This window comes from Oncorhynchus mykiss, chromosome 1 (assembly GCF_013265735.2).
Source record: "Oncorhynchus mykiss isolate Arlee chromosome 1, USDA_OmykA_1.1, whole genome shotgun sequence".
Taxonomy (NCBI): Eukaryota; Metazoa; Chordata; class Actinopteri; order Salmoniformes; family Salmonidae; genus Oncorhynchus; species Oncorhynchus mykiss.
The window spans coordinates 3,457,927-3,477,554 of NC_048565.1; the positions used below are offsets into that span (position 1 = coordinate 3,457,927).

General features: G+C 52.8%; 1 protein-coding gene across 4 annotated transcripts in view; it reads right to left on the reverse strand.

Moving 5' to 3' along the window:
• The window catches only part of LOC110518923 (LIM domain containing preferred translocation partner in lipoma), a 501,674-nt gene that overhangs the window by 435,317 nt on the left and 46,729 nt on the right, over positions 1–19,628 (reverse strand). For 3 of the 4 annotated variants that reach the window (XM_036981022.1, XM_036980905.1, XM_036980955.1), the window contains one exon: positions 10,266–10,354. The exons of the other annotated variant lie outside the window; for it this stretch is intronic. The gene's annotated coding sequence lies outside the window, so the exon portion shown is untranslated. The remainder of the gene's footprint in view (positions 1–10,265; positions 10,355–19,628) is intronic. 4 annotated transcript variants of the gene reach the window in all.

Genomic DNA, 19,628 nt, shown 5'->3' on the forward strand with positions numbered 1-19,628 from the left:
ACCTATGAGCCCTTTGGGAGTCCTATGAATCATATGGGAGTCCTATGAGACTTATGGGCCCTGGTCAAAAGTAGTGCCCTACATGGGGAATATAGTTCTATTTGTCTCTGTAAACAAACACATCCACCTGGAGGTACGGAGCGATTCAACGTTCCAGATTACTGTCTGGTTATCTCTGGATATTCCCCAGGCCGTAATGACGCTTGGTTACCTACAGTACCTTCAAATAGGGATTCAAGCAGGAGAAAGTCTGGTAGTAAACCACTACGAGGCTGCAGGGCCTTCATTATGAAGAGGATTTGTTCTGGGTTGATGAATCGTAATGCCAGATCAATCACAGAGAGTGAAAAGTAATTATGAATCTGAGGTCTAAGTGCACAGTGTTGGTTACAGGGCATATTAAACTAGATACAGCTTCTCTGTCTGTCCTGTCCTCTGCTGTTCCTGCCTGGTAGAGATGGGGTGTTGGTCTCCCAAACAAGCCATGACTAAAAACACCCCTGAGACTATCTGGCTGTTTAATCAATTAGAGCCAGAAGCATCTAGTGCTATCAGAACATGTTAGATGTGGCTGGTAGAAGAGAGCAGGAGCGCTCACCCTCTCTCTGTCCCTCTCTCTGTCTCCATCTTCCTCTCTCTCTCCCTTTCTGTCTCTCTGTCTCTCTCTCTTTTCTTCTCTCTCTCGCTCTCTTTTCCTCTGCCTCCCACTCTGTCTCTCCCTCTCCGTCTCTCTCTCCGTCTCCGTCTCTCTCTCCCTCTCCGTCTCTCTCTCCCTCTCCGTCTCTCTCTCCCTCTCCGTCTCTCTCTCCCTCTCCGTCTCTCTCTCCCTCTCCGTCTCTCTCTCCCTCTCCGTCTCTCCCTCTCCGTCTCTCTCTCTCTCCGTCTCGCTCTCCCTCTCCGTCTCTCTCTCCCTTCCCTCTCTCTCTCAGTCTCTCCCTCTCCGTCTCTCCCTCTCCGTCTCTCCCTCTCCGTCTCTCCCTCTCCGTCTCTCCCTCTCCGTCTCTCTCCCTCTCCGTCTCTCTCTCCCTCTCCGTCTCTCTCTCCTCTCCGTCCGTCTCTCTCTCCTCTCCGTCTCTCTCTCCCTCTCCGTCTCTCTCTCCCTCTCCGTCTCTCTCCCTCTCTCCCTCTCTCCCTCTCTCCGTCTCTCCCTCTCCGTCTCCCCCCTCTTCTCCGTCTCTCCCTCTCCGTCTCCCCCCTCTCTGTCTCTCCCTCTCCGTCTCTCCGTCTCTCCGTCTCTCTCTCGTCTCTCTCTCCCTCTCCGTCTCTCCGTCTCTCTCTCCGTCTCTCTCTCCGTCTCTCCCTCTCCGTCTCTCCCTCTCCGTCTCTCCCTCTCCGTCTCTCCCTCCTCCGTCTCTCCCTCTCCCTCTCCCGTCTCTCCCTCTCCCTCTCCGTCTCTCCGTCTCTCTCCTCTCCGTCTCCTCTCTCCCTCTCCGTCTCTCTCTCCTCCTCTCCGTCTCCGTCTCTCTCTCCCTCTCCGTCTCTCTCTCCCTCTCCGCTCTCCCGTCTCTCTCTCTCCCTCTCCCTCTCCGTCTCTCTCTCCCTCTCCCTCTCCGTCTCTCTCTCCCTCTCCCTCTCCGTCTCTCCCTCTCAGTCTCTCCCTCTCCGTCTCTCCCTCTTCGTCTATCTCTCCCTCTTCGTCTATCTCTCCCTCTTCGTCTATCTCGTCGCTCCCTCTCCGTCTCTCCCTCTCAGTCCTCCCTCTCAGTCTCTCCCTCTCAGTCTCTCCCTCTCAGTCTCTCCCTCTCAGTCTCTCCCTCTCAGTCTCTCCCTCTCAGTCTCTCCCTCTCAGTCTCTCCCTCTCAGTCTCTCCCTCTCAGTCTCTCCCTCTCCGTCTCTCCGTCTCTCCGTCTCTCCGTCTCTCCCTCTCCGTCTCTCCGTCTCTCCCTCTCCGTCTCTCCCTCTCCGTCTCTCCCTCTCCGTCTCGCTCTCCCTCTCCGTCTCGCTCTCCCTCTCCGTCTCGCTCTCCCTCTCCGTCTCGCTCTCCCTCTCCGTCTCGCTCTCCCTCTCCGTCTCGCTCTCCCTCTCCCTCTCCGTCTCGCTCTCCCTCTCCGTCTCCCTCTCCGTCTCTCCGTCTCTCCCTCTCCCCCTCTCCGTCTCTCCCTCTCCGTCTCTCTCTCCCTCCCTCTCCGTCTCTCCCTCTCCGTCTCTCCTCTCTCCCTCTCCGTCTCTCCCTCTCCGTCTCTCCCTCTCCGTCTTTCTCTCTCCGTCTCTCTCTCTCCGTCTCTCTCTCTCCGTCTCTCTCTCTCTCCATCTCTCCCTCTCCGTCTCTCTCTCCGTCTCTCTCCCCCCCTCCCCCTCTCCGTCTCTGTCCCCCTCTCCGTCTCTGTCCCCCCCTCCGTCCTCTCTCCCTCCGTCTCTCTCTCCCTCTCCGTCTCTCTCTCCGTCTCTCTCTCCCTCTCCCCCTCTCTCCCCTCTCCGTCTCTCTCTCCCCCTCTCTCCCTCTCCGTCTCTCTCTCCTCTCTCCGTCTCTCTCTCTCTCTCTCTCCTCTCCCTCTCCCCCTCTCTCCTCTCTCCCTCTCCCTCTCCGTCTCTCTCTCCGTCTCTCTCTCTCTCCGTCTCTCTCTCCCTCTCCGTCTCTCCCTCCCTCTCCGTCTCTCCCTCCCTCTTCGTCTCTCTCTCCGTCTCTCCCTCTCCGTCGCTCCCTCTCCGTCTCTCTCGCTCCGTCTCTCCCTCTCCGTCTCGCTCTCCCTCTCCGTCTCTCCCTCTCCGTCTCGCTCTCCCTCTCCGTCTCTCCCTCTCCGTCTCGCTCTCCCTCTCCCTCTCCGTCTCGCTCTCCCTCTCCGTCTCCGTCTCGCTCTCCCTCTCCGTCTCTCTCTCCCTCTCCGTCTCTCCCTCTCCGTCTCTCTCTCCCTCTTCGTCTATCTCTCCCTCTTCGTCTATCTCTCCCTCTTCGTCTATCTCCGTCGCTCCCTCTCCGTCTCTCTCTCTCAGTCTCTCCCTCTCAGTCTCTCCCTCTCCGTCTCTCCGTCTCTCCCTCTCCGTCTCTCCCTCTCCGTCTCTCCCTCTCCGTCTCGCTCTCCCTCTCCGTCTCGCTCTCCCTCTCCGTCTCCGTCTCTCCCTCTCCGTCTCGCTCTCCGTCTCGCTCTCCCTCTCCGTCTCGCTCTCCCTCTCCGTCTCGCTCTCCCTCTCCGTCTCGCTCTCCCTCTCGCTCTCCCTCTCCGTCTCGCTCTCCCTCTCCGTCTCGCTCTCCCTCTCCCTCTCCGTCTCGCTCTCCCTCTCCGTCGCTCCCTCTCCGTCTCTCTCGCTCCGTCTCTCCCTCTCCGTCTCGCTCTCCCTCTCCGTCTCTCCCTCTCCGTCTCGCTCTCCCTCTCCGTCTCTCCCTCTCCGTCTCGCTCTCCCTCTCCCTCTCCGTCTCGCTCTCCCTCTCCGTCTCCGTCTCGCTCTCCCTCTCCTCTCCCTCTCCGTCTCTCCCTCTCCGTCTCTCTCTCCCTCTTCGTCTATCTCTCCCTCTTCGTCTATCTCTCCCTCTTCGTCTATCTCTCCCTCTTCGTCTATCTCCGTCGCTCCCTCTCCGTCTCTCTCTCTCAGTCTCTCCCTCTCATCTCTCCCTCTCCGTCTCTCCGTCTCTCCCTCTCCGTCTCTCCCTCTCCGTCTCTCCCTCTCCGTCTCTCCCTCTCCGTCTCTCCCTCTCCGTCTCGCTCTCTCTCTCCTCCCTCTCCGTCTCGCTCTCCCTCTCCGTCTCGCTCTCCCTCTCCGTCTCGCTCTCCCTCTCCGTCTCGCTCTCCCTCTCCGTCTCGCTCTCCTCTCTCCGTCTCGCTCTCCCTCTCCGTCTCGCTCTCCCTCTCCTCTCGTCTCGCTCTCCCTCTCCGTCTCGCTCTCCCTCTCCGTCTCGCTCTCCTCTCTCCGTCTCGCTCTCCCTCTCCGTCTCCGTCTCGCTCTCCCTCTCCTCTCCCTCTCCGTCTCGCTCTCCTCTCCGTCTCGCTCTCCCTCTCCCTCTCCCTCTCCGTCTCGCTCTCCCTCTCTCGTCTCCCTCTTCCGTCTCCTCCCTCCCTCTCTCCGTCTCTCCCTCTCCCCCTCTCCGTCTCTCCCTCTCCGTCTCCCTCTCCCTCTCCGTCTCTCCCTCTCCGTCTCTCCCTCTCTCCGTCTCTCCCTCTCCGTCTCTCCTCTCCGTCTCTCCCTCTCCGTCTCTCCCTCTCCGTCTCTCTCCTCTCCGTCTCTCTCTCTCCCGTCTCCTCTCTCTCCATCTCTCCCTCTCCGTCTCTCTCTCCTCTCCGTCTCTCTCCCCCTCTCCGCTCTCTCCCGTCCCCGTCTCTCTCTCTCCTCTCCCGTCTCTCTCTCCGTCTCTCTCTCCCTCTCCGTCTCTCCCTCTCCGTCTCTCCCTCTCGCCCCTCTCTCTCCCTCTCCGTCTCTCTCCTCCGTCTCTCCTCTCCCTCTCCCTCTCCTCCCGTCTCCCTCTCCGTCTCTCTCTCTATCCGTCTCTCTCTCCCTCTCCGTCTCCTCTCTCCCTCTCCGTCTCTCCCTCTCCTCTCCCTCTCTCCCTCTCTCCTCTCCTCCTCTCCCTCCTCCCTCTCCTCTCCTCTCCGTCTCCCCTCTTCTCTCTCCGTCTCCCTCCCTCTCCGTCTCTCTCCCTCCCTCTTCTGTCTCTCCCTCCCTCTCCGTCCTCCCTCCCTCTTCGTCTCTCTCTCCGTCCTCTCCCTCTCCGTCGCTCCCTCTCCGTCTCTCTCTCTCTCGTCCGTCTCTCCCTCTCCGTCTCCTCTCCCTCTCCGTCTCCTCTCCGTCTCGCTCTCCCTCTCCGTCTCCCTCTCCGTCGCTCTCTCTCCCTCTCCGTCTCCCCCTCTCCCTCTCCCTCTCCGTCTCTCTCTCCGTCTCGTCTCGCTCTCCCTCTCCGTCTCGCTCTCCCTCTCCGTCTCTCCCTCTCCGTCTCTCCCTCTCCGTCTCTCCCTCTCCGTCTCTCCCTCTCCGTCTCTCCCTCTCCGTCTCGCTCTCCCTCTCCGTCTCGCTCTCCCTCTCCGTCTCGCTCTCCCTCTCCGTCTCGCTCTCCCTCTCCGTCTCGCTCTCCCTCTCCTCTCTCTCGCTCTCCCCTCTCCGTCTCGCTCTCCCTCTCCGTCTCGCTCTCCCTCTCCGTCTCGCTCTCCCTCTCCGTCTCGCTCTCCCTCTCCGTCTCGCTCTCCCTCTCCTCTCCGTCTCGCTCTCCCTCTCGCTCTCCCTCTCCGTCTCCCTCCCTCTCCGTCTCTCCCTCTCCGTCTCGCTCTCCCTCTCCCTCTCCGTCTCGCTCTCCCTCTCCGTCTCCGTCTCGCTCTCCCTCTCCGTCTCTCTCTCCCTCTCCGTCTCTCCCTCTCCGTCTCTCTCTCCCTCTTCGTCTATCTCTCCCTCTTCGTCTATCTCTCCCTCTTCGTCTATCTCCGTCGCTCCCTCTCCGTCTCTCTCTCTCAGTCTCTCCCTCTCAGTCTCTCCCTCTCCGTCTCTCCGTCTCTCCCTCTCCGTCTCTCCCTCTCCGTCTCTCCCTCTCCGTCTCGCTCTCCCTCTCCGTCTCGCTCTCCCTCTCCGTCTCGCTCTCCCTCTCCGTCTCGCTCTCCCTCTCCGTCTCGCTCTCCCTCTCCGTCTCGCTCTCCCTCTCCGTCTCGCTCTCCCTCTCCGTCTCGCTCTCCCTCCCTCTCGTCTCGCTCTCCCTCTCCGTCTCGCTCTCCCTCTCCGTCTCGCTCTCCCTCTCCGTCTCTCCCTCCCTCTCCTCTCTCCCTCTCTCTCCCTCTTCGTCTCTCTCTCTCCGTCTCTCCCTCTCCGTCGCTCCCTCTCCGTCTCTCTCGCTCCGTCTCTCCCTCTCCGTCTCGCTCTCCCTCTCCGTCTTTCCCTCTCCGTCTCGCTCTCCCTCTCCCTCTCCGTCTCGCTCTCCCTCTCCCTCTCCGTCTCTCTCTCCCTCTCCGTCTCTCTCTCCGTCTCCGTCTCGCTCTCCCTCTCCGTCTCGCTCTCCCTCTCCGTCTCTCCCTCTCCGTCTCTCCCTCTCCGTCTCTCCCTCTCCGTCTCTCCCCTCTCCGTCTCTCCTCTCTCCGTCTCGCTCTCCCTCTCCGTCTCGCTCTCCCTCTCCGTCTCGCTCTCCCTCTCCGTCTCGCTCTCCCTCTCCGTCTCGCTCTCCCTCTCCGTCTCGCTCTCCCTCTCCGTCTCGCTCTCTCCTCTCTCCGTCTCGCTCTCCCTCTCCGTCTCGCTCTCCCTCTCCGTCTCGCTCTCCCTCTCCGTCTCGCTCTCCCTCTCCGTCTCCGTCTCGCTCTCCCTCTCGCTCTCCCTCTCCGTCTCTCCCTCCCTCTCCGTCTCTCCCTCTCCGTCTCGCTCTCCCTCTCCCTCTCCGTCTCGCTCTCCCTCTCCGTCTCCGTCTCGCTCTCCCTCTCCGTCTCTCTCTCCCTCTCCGTCTCTCCCTCTCCGTCTCTCTCTCCCTCTTCGTCTATCTCTCCCTCTTCGTCTATCTCTCCCTCTTCGTCTATCTCCGTCGCTCCCTCTCCGTCTCTCTCTCTCAGTCTCTCCCTCTCAGTCTCTCCCTCTCCGTCTCTCCGTCTCTCCCTCTCCGTCTCTCCCTCTCCGTCTCTCCCTCTCCGTCTCGCTCTCCCTCTCCGTCCTCGCTCTCCCTCTCCGTCTCGCTCTCCCTCTCCGTCTCGCTCTCCCTCTCCGTCTCGCTCTCCCTCTCCGTCTCGCTCTCCCTCTCCGTCTCGCTCTCCCTCTCCGTCTCGCTCTCCCTCTCCGTCTCGCTCTCCCTCTCGCTCTCCCTCTCCGTCTCGCTCTCCCTCTCCGTCTCGCTCTCCCTCTCCCTCTCCGTCTCGCTCTCCCTCTCCGTCGCTCCCTCTCCGTCTCTCTCGCTCCGTCTCTCCCTCTCCGTCTCGCTCTCCCTCTCCGTCTCTCCCTCTCCGTCTCGCTCTCCCTCTCCGTCTCTCCCTCTCCGTCTCGCTCTCCCTCTCCCTCTCCGTCTCGCTCTCCCTCTCCGTCTCCGTCTCGCTCTCCCTCTCCCCTCTCCGTCTCTCCCTCTCCGTCTCTCTCTCCCTCTTCGTCTATCTCTCCCTCTTCGTCTATCTCTCCCTCTTCGTCTATCTCTCTCCTCTTCGTCTATCTCCGTCGCTCCCTCTCCGTCTCTCTCTCTCAGTCTCTCCCTCTCAGTCTCTCCCTCTCCGTCTCTCCGTCTCTCCCTCTCCGTCTCTCCCTCTCCGTCTCTCCCTCTCCGTCTCTCCCTCTCCGTCTCCCTCTCCGTCTCGCTCTCCCTCTCCGTCTCGCTCTCCCTCTCCGTCTCGCTCTCCCTCTCCGTCTCGCTCTCCCTCTCCGTCTCGCTCTCCCTCTCTCCGTCTCGCTCTCCCTCTCCGTCTCGCTCTCCCTCTCCGTCTCCGTCTCGCTCTCCTCCCTCTCGCTCTCCCTCTCCGTCTCGCTCTCCCTCTCCGTCTCGCTCTCCCTCTCCTCTCCCTCTCCGTCTCGCTCTCCCTCTCCGTCTCCCTCTCCGTCTCTCCCTCCCTCTCCGTCTCTCCCTCTCTCCCCTCTCCGTCTCTCCCTCTCCGTCTCCCTCTCCCTCTCCGTCTCTCCCTCTCCGTCTCTCCCTCTCTCCGTCTCTCCCTCTCCGTCTCTCCCTCTCCGTCTCTCCCTCTCCGTCTCTCCCTCTCCGTCTCTCTCTCTCCGTCTCTCTCTCTCCGTCTCTCTCTCTCTCCATCTCTCCCTCTCCGTCTCTCTCTCTCGTCTCTCTCCCCCTCTCCGTCTCTCTCCCGTCCGTCTCTCTCTCCCTCTCCGTCTCTCTCTCCGTCTCTCTCTCCCTCTCCGTCTCTCCTCTCTCCGTCTCTCCCTCTCCCTCTCCCCCTCTCTCCCTCTCCGTCTCTCTCTCCGTCTGTCTCTCCTCTCCCTCTCCCTCTCCGTCTCTCCTCCCTCTCCGTCTCTCTCTCTATCCGTCTCTCTCTCCCTCTCCGTCTCTCCCTCCCTCTCCGTCTCTCCCTCCCTCTCCGTCTCTCCCTCCCTCTTCGTCTCTCTCTCCGTCTCTCCCTCTCCGTCGCTCCCTCTCCGTCTCTCTCGCTCCGTCTCTCCCTCTCCGTCTCGCTCTCCCTCTCCGTCTTTCCCTCTCCGTCTCGCTCTCCCTCTCCCTCTCCGTCTCGCTCTCCCTCTCCCTCTCCGTCTCTCTCTCCCTCTCCGTCTCTCTCTCCGTCTCCGTCTCGCTCTCCCTCTCCGTCTCGCTCTCCCTCTCCGTCTCGCTCTCCCTCTCCGTCTCGCTCTCCCTCTCCCTCTCCGTCTCGCTCTCCGTCTCCCTCTCCGTCTCTCCCTCCCTCTCCGTCTCTCCCTCTCCCCCTCTCCGTCTCTCCGTCTCTCTCTCTCCTCTCTCGTCTCTCCCTCTCCCTCTCTCCCTGTCTCTCCCTGTCTCTCCCTCTCCGTCTCTCCCTCTCCGTCTCTCCCTCTCCGTCTCCGTCCTCTCTCTCTCCGTCTCTCTCTCTCCGTCTCTCTCTCTCTCTCCATCTCTCCCTCTCCGTCTCTCTCCCCCCCTCTCCGTCTCTCTCCCGTCCGTCTCTCTCTCCCCCTCTCCGTCTCTCTCTCCGTCTCTCTCCCCCTCTCCGTCTCTCTCCCGTCCGTCTCTCTCTCCCTCTCCGTCTCTCTCTCCGTCTCTCTCTCCCTCTCCGTCTCTCCCTCTCCATCTCTCCCTCTCCCCCCTCTCTCCCTCTCCGTCTCTCTCTCCGTCTCTCTCTCCCTCTCCCTCTCCCTCTCCGTCTCTCTCTCCGTCTCTCTCTCTATCCGTCTCTCTCTCCCTCTCCGTCTCTCCCTCCCTCTCCGTCTCTCCCTCCCTCTCCGTCTCTCCCTCCCTCTTCGTCTCTCTCTCCGTCGCTCCCTCTCCGTCTCTCTCGCTCCGTCTCTCCCTCTCCGTCTCGCTCTCCCTCTCCGTCTCTCCCTCTCCGTCTCGCTCTCCCTCTCCCTCTCCGTCTCGCTCTCCGTCTCTCTCTCCCTCTCCGTCTCTCTCTCCGTCTCCGTCTCTCTCTCCGTCTCCGTCTCTCTCTCCGTCTCTCTCTCTCTGTCTCTCTCCCCCTCTCTGTCTCTCTCCCCCTCTCTCTCCCCCTCTCCCTCTCTCTCCCCCTCTCCGTCTCTCTCCCCCTCTCCGTCTCTCTCCCCCTCTCCGTCTCTCTCCCCCTCTCCGTCTCTCTCCCCCTCTCCGTCTCTCTCCGTCTCTCTCCCCCTCTCCGTCTCTCTCTCCGTCTCCCTGTCTCTCCCACTCTGTCTCTCTGTCTCTCTCTCTCTCTCTCTGTCTCTCTCTCTCTGTCTCTCTCTCTCTGTCTCTCTCTCTCTGTCTCTCTCTCTCTGTCTCTCTCTCTCTCTCTCTGTCTCTCTCTCTCTGTCTCTCTCTCGCTCTCCCTCACTCCTCCCTGTCTCTCCCTCTCCATCTTTTCCTGTCTCCCTCTCTCTCCTCCTCTCTCCCTCTCTGCCTCCCTGTCTCTCCCTCTCCATCTCTTCCTCTCTCCCTCTCCTCCTCTCCCCCCCCCTCTCTTCCTCTCCATCTTTTCCTGTCTCCATCACTCCCGACTCTTACTAAACTGAAACAATAGCTAACAAGTGGTTAAATATTGAGAAACAGATATATGAATGAATATGAATTGTATAACTAGTGTAGCTATCGATGATGTATGTGATGTTATTATGACAGTATGTGTATGCCTGCTGTATCCTAGTCTTATCTCTCCTTATTTAGAAACAATTACCCAGAATGCATCCACACGTCTCCTAAGTCACCATCTCTACATCTGCTAGATATAATCATATATTATAACATCTCTAATATAATAAGGCAAGTGTATCAATTTGCACATCCGGGCCTGCGTCCCAAACCCTAAAAATACAGTAGTGTGCTATCTAGGGAATAGGGTGCGTTTGACACGCACCGTGGCTCTGACAGGGCTGATGGTAGTATTCATGGATTCATCTTTGTACCTAATATTATGACTGCTCCTCTATGTGCGTAGCCATCCTCAACGACTACACTCTAATGGAACGAATTGAGGATGTATCATCCGAGAGGCCAGAGAAGAGAAGAGGGGTGGGGAGAGGAGAGGAGAGGAGAGGAGATGAATATGACTTACCAGATTCTTCAATGCAGAGAGAGAGGAGAGGAGAGGAGAGGAGAGGAGAGGAGAGGAGAGGAGAGGAGATGAATATGACTTACCAGATTCTTCAATGCAGAGAGAGAGGAGAGGAGAGGAGAGGAGAGAGGAGATGAATATGACTTACCAGATTCTTCAATGCAGAGAGAGAGGAGAGAGGCCAGAGAAGAGAAGAGGGGTGGGGAGAGGAGAGGAGAGGAGAGGAGAGGAGAGGAGAGGAGGAATATGACTTACCAGATTCTTCAATGCAGAGAGAGAGGAGAGAGGCCAGACAGTCACAGTCACTACAGGATCACAGAGGGGCCAATCACAGGTTCAGACACCTTGGCAGACAGACAGAGAGACAGTCAGACAGTCACTCAGTCAAATAAACAGTCAATAAGATAAACTGTCAGAAAAACAGTCAGTCAGCCAGTTAGATAAATAGTCAGTCAGATAAACAGTCAGTCAGATAAACAGTCAGTCAGACAGTTAGATAAACAGACAGTCAGTCAGTGAGATAAATAGTCAGTCAGATAAACAGACAGTCAGTCAGTCAGATAAAAAATCAGTCAGTCAGACAGTCAGATAAACAGACAGTCAGTCAGTCAGATAAACAGTCAGTCAGATAAACAGTCAGTCAGACAGTGAGATAAATAGTCAGTCAGATAAACAGACAGTCAGTCAGTCAGATAAAAAAATCAGTCAGACAGTCAGTCAGATAAACAGTCAGTCAGATAAACAGAAAGTCAGATAAACAGTCAGTCAGACAGTTAGATAAACAGACAGTCAGTCAGTGAGATAAATAGTCAGTCAGAAAAACAGTCAGTCAGATAAACAGACAGTCAGTCAGTCAGATAAAAAAATCAGTCAGTTAGACAGTCAGATAAACAGACAGTCAGACAGTGAGATAAATAGTCAGTCAGATAAACAGACAGTCAGTCAGTCAGATAAAAAAATCAGTCAGACAATCAGTCAGATAAACAGTCAGTCAGATAAACAGAAAGTCAGATAAATAGTCAGTCAAACAGTTAGATAAACAGACAGTCAGTCAGTGAGATAAATAGTCAGTCAGATAAACAGAAAGTCAGATAAACAGTCAGTCAGACAGTTAGATAAACAGACAGTCAGTCAGTGAGATAAACAGTCAGTCAGGTAAACAGAAAGTCAGATAAAGTCAGTCAGATAAACAGTCAGTCAGATAAACAGTCAGTCAGTTAGATAAAAAATCTGTCAGACAGTCAGTCAGACAGTCAGATAAACAGTCAGTCAGTCAGAAAAAAATCAGTCAGACAGTCAGTCAGACAGTCAGTCAGAAAAAAATCAGTCAGACAGTCAGTCAGACAGTCAGTCAGACAGATAAACAGTCAGTCAGATAAACAGTCAGTCAGATAAACAGTCAGTCAGTTAGATAAAAAATCTGTCAGACAGTCAGTCAGATAAACACAAACGGATTTAGAAAGCCTGTTATTAAAATAAAAATATAAAAACATACACACATATATTTGCATCTCGAAATCGTCAGATGACATTACTTGCAACAGAATCTATAATTTCTATTACAGAAAGTTTGAATTCAAATCAAATACTTTTGAGTGCAATGGAAAGGATATAATTGAGGAGGTAGTGTATTTCTGGTGCTGTTTGTCTATGTGTGCCCTATATATCCTGTGTAGAAAGTAACTTAATAAATAAATATGATATTCTAATATAATCCAGGTGGGTAAGTATGGGGATAGGGTGGGTGGTGGTGGGGGGGGGGGGTGGACTAGCTTAGTGTCTCCAGGGGCCTGGGATGGGTTCCCTCCCTGTTGAGGGGAACCTTTTGTTCTGTGATAAATTAACGTTGTCAGTTTCCCACGCTGCCATGTTGTCGGGTACTACTACAGGGAGCAGGAGACTCACTCAACAACAACGGTCTGTTTTCTTTCCATTTTAACTTTCATTTTTTGTTGTTGTTGTTGTTGTTGTTGTTGTGCATGCACACACACACACACACACACACACACACACACACAAACAACAGTAACTCAGAACTTCCAATTCTAGCAGCAAACATAACAGATGTAGCCTATGGACCCATTTCCCCCCCTCCCAGAACAATGTCTTAGTATTGAGAGACTCAGAACAACTGTAATACCTATGGACCCACCCCCCCCCCCCCCCCCTCCCAGAACAATGTCTTAGTATTGAGAGACTCAGAACAACTGTAATACCTATGGACCCACCCCCCCCCCCCCCCTCCCAGAACAATGTCTTAGTATTGAGAGACTCAGAACAACTGTAATACCTATGGACCCACCCCCCCCCCCCCCTCCCAGAACAATGTCTTAGTATTGAGAGACTCAGAACAACTGTAATACCTATGGACCCATCCCCCCCCCCCTCCCAGAACAATGTCTTAGTATTGAGAGACTCAGAACAACTGTAATACCTATGGACCCATCCCCCCCCCCCCCCCTCCCAGAAAGAACAATGTCTTAGTATTGAGAGACTCAGAACAACTGTAATACCTATGGACCCATTCCCCCCCCCCCCCCTCCCCCCTCCCAGAACAATGTCTTAGTATTGAGAGACAACTGTAATACCTTGCATTTCTCCAAAACAGAAGTAAAAGTCATGACAATCTCTCACTACATGTCTATCTAGGTTCTCTACCTGCCCAGAAAGGTTACAGACAAATATCTCATTATTTGCTCTTTTTGGGTTTTTTTTTCAGGAATTAAATTATTTTTGAGCGGTATATCTATTTATACTGTCCTGAGCATTAATGTCGGTAGAATTCAAACTAGAATCATTTTATTGTGGCAAAGGGGGCAAAAACCAATATTGTGATCCGACCGTTTTACAGACCTATAGATGTATGAATGACTAGAAGGTTTATGTTTCTTATTTATAAAAATATTTTTTAAAAAGACTGTTCAAGTGGTCTCTGAGCAATAAAATACAACCTCCCCTATCTTATCTAAGATCAGAAATTCAGATTATTTGGCAAAAGATACATTTGGATTCAATACATAGTGTGTCTCTATGATAGTCAAATTCTTCACAAGCGCAATCTGTGTGTGTCCTAAAAAAGGAACATGATTCTCTTCTATAGTACACTTCCTTTTCACCAGAGCCCTATAGACCCCCGCTCAGAAGTAGTGCACTAAAAAGGGGATAGGGTGCTATTTGGGACACAAATCGCTAACTATTTTACTGGCCATACAAATAATTATTTCACGTATTTGCATATTTATCTGAGAGTGAAGAAGAGACTCACACTCTTCTCACACACACTCACACAGACAGACAGACAGAAAGAGACAGTGTGGACATTATCTCAGAGAGACAGACAGACAGACAGACAGACAGACAGACAGACAGACAGACAGACAGACAGACAGACACACAGACACACAGAAAGAGACAGACAGAAGAGACAGTGTGGACACTCACTCAGACAGACAGACAGACAGACAGACAGTGTAGACATTTGGTTGGAAACTGAATGATGCAAATATTATTACCATCTCAGAAAGACAGAGAGAGACAGATATTATTACCATCTCAAAGAGACAGAGAGAGACAGATATTATTACCACCTCAGAGAGACAGAGAGAGACAGATATTATTACCACCTCAGAGAGACAGAGAGAGACAGATATTATTACCATCTCAGAGAGACAGAGAGAGACAGATATTATTACCACCTCAGAGAGACAGAGAGAGACAGATATTATTACCATCTCAGAGAGACAGAGAGAGACAGATATTATTACCACCTCAGAGAGACAGAGAGAGACAGATATTATTACCACCTCAGAGAGACAGAGAGAGACAGATATTATTACCATCTCAGAGAGACAGAGACAGAGACAGAGACAGAGACAGACAGACAGAGACAGACAGAGACACAGACACACGTGTGTACAGCGGTTACATCCAACAACTAACAGTTCATCATTATCATCAACAACGATAATTCTATTTTTACTTTGTAATGACAAAGCGTCTTTAAAATAGGGGACTTCCAATTCAACAGTAATCCAAAGCAGAACTTATTGCAAACAATATTTAAATTCGACATTTGAATTTGTATAAAGTGGTTACATCCAACTAAACAGTTGTTCTGTCGTGTTTTATGGACGGCATTCATCATTGGCAATAAATATAATTCTATATTGACCATGTAATAACATAGAGTCACTAAGCAGGAGAGCTCAAATTCAACTCAGGAAAGATTTCAAAAAAACTAAAATGATAAAACAGTAACCTCAGATCGTGACGAACACTGTGATGACGAAGAGTGAACCAAGATATCATGGCGACTGATCTGAACAGAGAACAGGTGAAATTACAATCCATCCATCACACCTTTCCTCAAAATGATATTTTCCCTATATAGTGCAATACTTTAGACCAGAGCCCTATGGCACCCTATTCCCTATATAGTGCACTACTTTAGACCAGAGCCCTATTCCCCTATATAGTGCACTACTTTAGACCAGAGCCCTATGGCACCCTATTCCCTATATAGTGCACTACTTTAGACCAGAGCCCTATTCCCCTATATAGTGCACTACTTTAGACCAGAGCCTGCACCCTATTCCCTATATAGTGCACTACTTTAGACCAGAGCCCTATGGCACCCTATTCCCTATATAGTGCACTACTTTAGACCAGAGCCCTATTCCCCTATATAGTGCACTACTTTAGACCAGAGCCTGCACCCTATTCCCTATGTAGTGCACTACTTTAGACCAGGACCCATAGGGAGTAGGGTGCCATTTTGGGACACACGAAAGCAACGACTACAACTTCAGACCTCTTCAGCTTCACGTCTCACTTATGTAATAATTTTAATAAATCGTTATAATTAGAATAACATTATACCGTACCAGGCGATTTCTTTCCAATGTAGCTACAGCCATGCGGGACCTCTATACCAGGCGATGTCAGCAGTACTTCTATACCAGGCGGTGTCAGCAGTACCTCTATACCAGGCGGTGTCAGCAGTACCTCTATACCAGGCGGTGTCAGCAGTACCTCTATACCAGGCGGTGTCAGCAGTACCTCTACACCAGGCGGTGTCAGCAGTACCTCTACACCAGGCGGTGTCAGCAGTACCTCTACACCAGGCGGTGTCAGCAGTACCTCTATACCAGGCGGTGTCAGCAGTACCTCTATACCAGGCAGTGTCAGAGGAAGGCCCAAAAAACAGACTCCAGTCACCAAAGTCAAAGACTGTTCTCTGGCACGGCAAGCGGTACCGGAGCGCCAAGTGTAGGTCCAAAAATAACTGCTTCTACCCCCAAGCCGTAAGACTGTTGAACAATTAATGAAATGGCCACCTGGACAATTTATATTGGCCCCCCACCCCCTTGTTTTGTACAATGCTGCTACTTGCTGTTTATTATCTATGCATAGTAAATTCACCCCTACCGAAATGCACAAATTACCTCAACTAAACAGTACACCCACACATTAACTCGGTAATGGTACCCCCTGTATATAGCCTCCACATTGACTCGGTACCCCCTGTATATAGCCTCCACATTGACTCTGTACCGGTACCCCCTGTATATAGCCTCCACATTGACTCTGTACCGGTACCCCCTGTATATAGCCTCGTTACTAACCTGTAACCCTCCACATTGACTCGGTACCGGTACCCCCAGTATATAGCCTCCACATTGACTCTGTACCGTAATACCCTGTATATAGCATCCACATTGACTCTGTACCGGTACCCCCTGTATATAGCCTCGTTACTAACCTGTAACCCTCCACATTGACTTTGTACCGGTACCCCCTGTATATAGTCTCCACATTGACTCGGTACCGGTACCCCCTGTATATAGTCTCCACATTGACTCGGTACCGGTGCTCCCTGTATATAGTCTCCACATTGACTCGGTACCGGTGCCCCCTGTATACAGCCTCCACATTGACTCTGTACCGGTGCCCCCTGTATATAGCCTCCACATTGACTATGTACCGGTACCCCCTGTATATAGCCTCCACATTGACTCTGTACCGGTGCCCCCTGTATATAGCCTCCACATTGACTCTGTACCAGTACCCCCTGTATATAGCCTCCACATTGACTCTGTACCGTAACACCCTGTATATAGCCTCCACATTGACTCTGTACCGGTACCCCCTGTATATAGCCTCCACATTGACTCGGTACCGGTACCCCCTGTATATAGCCTCCACATTGACTCTGTACCGGTACCCCCTGTATATAGTCTCCACATTGACTCTGTACCGGTGCCCCCTGTATATAGCCTCCACATTGACTCGGTACCGGTGCCCCCTGTATATAGCCTCCACATTGACTCGGTACCGTAACACCCTGTATATAGCCTCCACATTGACTCGGTACCGGTACCCACTGTATATAGCCTCCACATTGACTCTGTACCGGTACCCCCTGTATATAGCCTCCACATTGACTCGGTACCGTAACACCCTGTATATAGCCTCCACATTGACTCGGTACCGGTACCCACTGTATATAGCCTCCACATTGACTCTGTACCGGTACCCCCTGTATATAGCCTCCACATTGACTCTGTACCAGTACTCCCTGTATATAGCCTCCACATTGACTCTGTACCGGTACCCCCTGTATATAGCCTCCACATTGACTCGGTACCGGTACCCACTGTATATAGCCTCCACATTGACTCGGTACCGTAACACCCTGTATATAGCCTCCACATTGACTCGGTACCGGTACCCACTGTATATAGCCTCCACATTGACTCGGTACCGGTGCACCCTGTATATAGCCTCCACATTGACTCGGTACCGGTGCCCCTGTATATAGCCTCCACATTGACTCGGTACCGTAACACCCTGTATATAGCCTCCACATTGACTCGGTACCGGTACCCCCTGTATATAGCCTCCACATTGACTCTGTACCGGTACCCCCTGTATATAGCCTCCACATTGACTCGGTACCGGTGCCCCCTGTATATAGCCTCCACATTGACTCGGTACCGGTGCCCCCTGTATATAGCCTCCACATTGACTCTGTACCGGTGCCCCCTGTATATAGCCTCCACATTGACTTGTGTACCGTAACCCCCTGTATATAGCCTCCACATTGACTCTGTACCGGTACCCCCTGTATATAGCCTCCACATTGACTCTGTACCGGTACCCCCTGTATATAGCCTCCACATTGACTCGGTACCGGTACCCCCTGTATATAGCCTCCACATTGACTCGGTACCGGTGCCCCCTGTATATAGCCTCCACATTGACTCTGTACCGGTGCCCCCTGTATATAGCCTCCACACTGACTCTGTACCGGTGCCCCCTGTATATAGCCTCCACATTGACTCTGTACCGGTACCCCCTGTATATAGCCTCCACATTGACTCTGTACCGGTACCCCCTGTATATAGCCTCCACATTGACTCTGTACCGGTGCCCCCTGTATTTGGCCTCCACATTGACTCTGTACCGGTGCCCCCTGTATATAGCCTCCACATTGACTCTGTACCGGTGCCCCCTGTATATAGCCTCCACATTGACTCTGTACCGGTACCCCCTGTATATAGCCTCCACATTGCCTCGGTACCGGTGCCCCCTGTATATAGCCTCCACATTGACTCTGTACCGGTGCCCCCTGTATATAGCCTCCACATTGACTCTGTACCGGTGCCCCCTGTATATAGCCTCCACATTGACTCTGTACCAGTACTCCCTGTATATAGCCTCCACATTGACTCTGTACCGGTACCCCCTGTATATAGCCTCCACATTGACTCGGTACCGGTGCCCCCTGTATATAGCCTCCACATTGACTCTGTACCGTAACACCCTGTATATAGCCTCCACATTGACTCTGTACCGGTGCCCCCTGTATATAGCCTCCACACTGACTCTGTACCGGTGCCCCCTGTATATAGCCTCCACATTGACTCTGTACCGGTGCCCCCTGTATATAGCCTCCACATTGACTCTGTACCGGTGCCCCCTGTATATAGCCTCCACATTGACTCTGTACCGGTGCCCCCTGTATATAGCCTCCACATTGACTCTGTACCGGTGCCCCCTGTATATATCCTCCACATTGACTCTGTACCGTAATACCCTGTATATAGCCTCCACATTGACTCTGTACCGTAATACCCTGTATATAGCCTCCACATTGACTCTGTACCGTAATACCCTGTATATAGCCTCCACATTGACTCTGTACCGTAATACCCTGTATATAGCCTCCACATTGACTCTGTACCGTAATACCCTGTATATAGCCTCCACATTGACTCTGTACCGGTACCCCCCTGTATATAGCCTCCACATTGACTCTGTACCGGTACCCCCCTGTATATAGCCACCACATTGACTCTGTACCGGTACCCCCCTGTATATAGCCTGGTGATTGTTGTTTTATTGTGTTACTTTTTATTAAAATTGTTTTATTTATTTAGCAAATATTTTCTTAACTCTATTTCTTGAACTGCATTGATGGTTAGGGGCTTGTAAGTAAGTACTTCACAGTAAGGTCTACCTACACCTGTTGTAATCGATGCATGTGACAAATACAATTTCATTTGATACAAGGACTTTACTAAACACACAGTTAGAATACCACGACTGAGGAATACCCTGACTTCACTAAACACCCTGACTTCACTAAACACCCTGACTTCACTAAACACCCTGACTTCACTAAACACCCTGACTTCACTAAACACCCTGACTTCACTAAACACCCTGACACACTAAACACCCTGACACACTAAACACCCTGACACACTAAACACCCTGACACACTAAACACCCTGACTTTACTAAACTCCCTGACTTTACTAAACACCCTGACTTTACTAAACACCCTGACTTTACTAAACACCCTGACTTTACTAAACTCCCTGACTTTACTAAACACCCTGACACACTAAACACCCTGACTTTACTAAACACCCTGACTTTACTAAACTCCCTGACTTTACTAAACACCCTGACTTTACTAAACTCCCTGACTTTACTAAACACCCTGACTTTACTAAACACCCTGACTTTACTAAACACCCTGACTTTACTAAACACCCTGACACACTAAACACCCTGACACACTAAACACCCTGACACACTAAACACCCTGACTTCACTAAACACCCTGACTTCACTAAACACCCTGACACACTAAACACCCTGACACACTAAACACCCTGACACACTAAACACCCTGACACACTAAACACCCTGACTTTACTAAACACCCTGACACACTAAACACCCTGACACACTAAACACCCTGACTTTACTAAACACCCCGAAACACTAAACACCCTGACTTTACTAAACACCCTGACACACTAAACACCCTGACTTTACTAAACACCCTGACTTCACTAAACACCCTGACACACTAAACACCCTGACACACTAAACACCCTGACACACTAAACACCCTGACACACTAAACACCCTGACACACTAAACACCCTGACACACTAAACACCCTGACTTCACTAAACACCCTGACACACTAAACACCCTGACACACTAAACACCCTGACACACTAAACACCCTGACACACTAAACACCCTGACACACTAAACACCCTGACTTCACTAAACACCCTGACACACTAAACACCC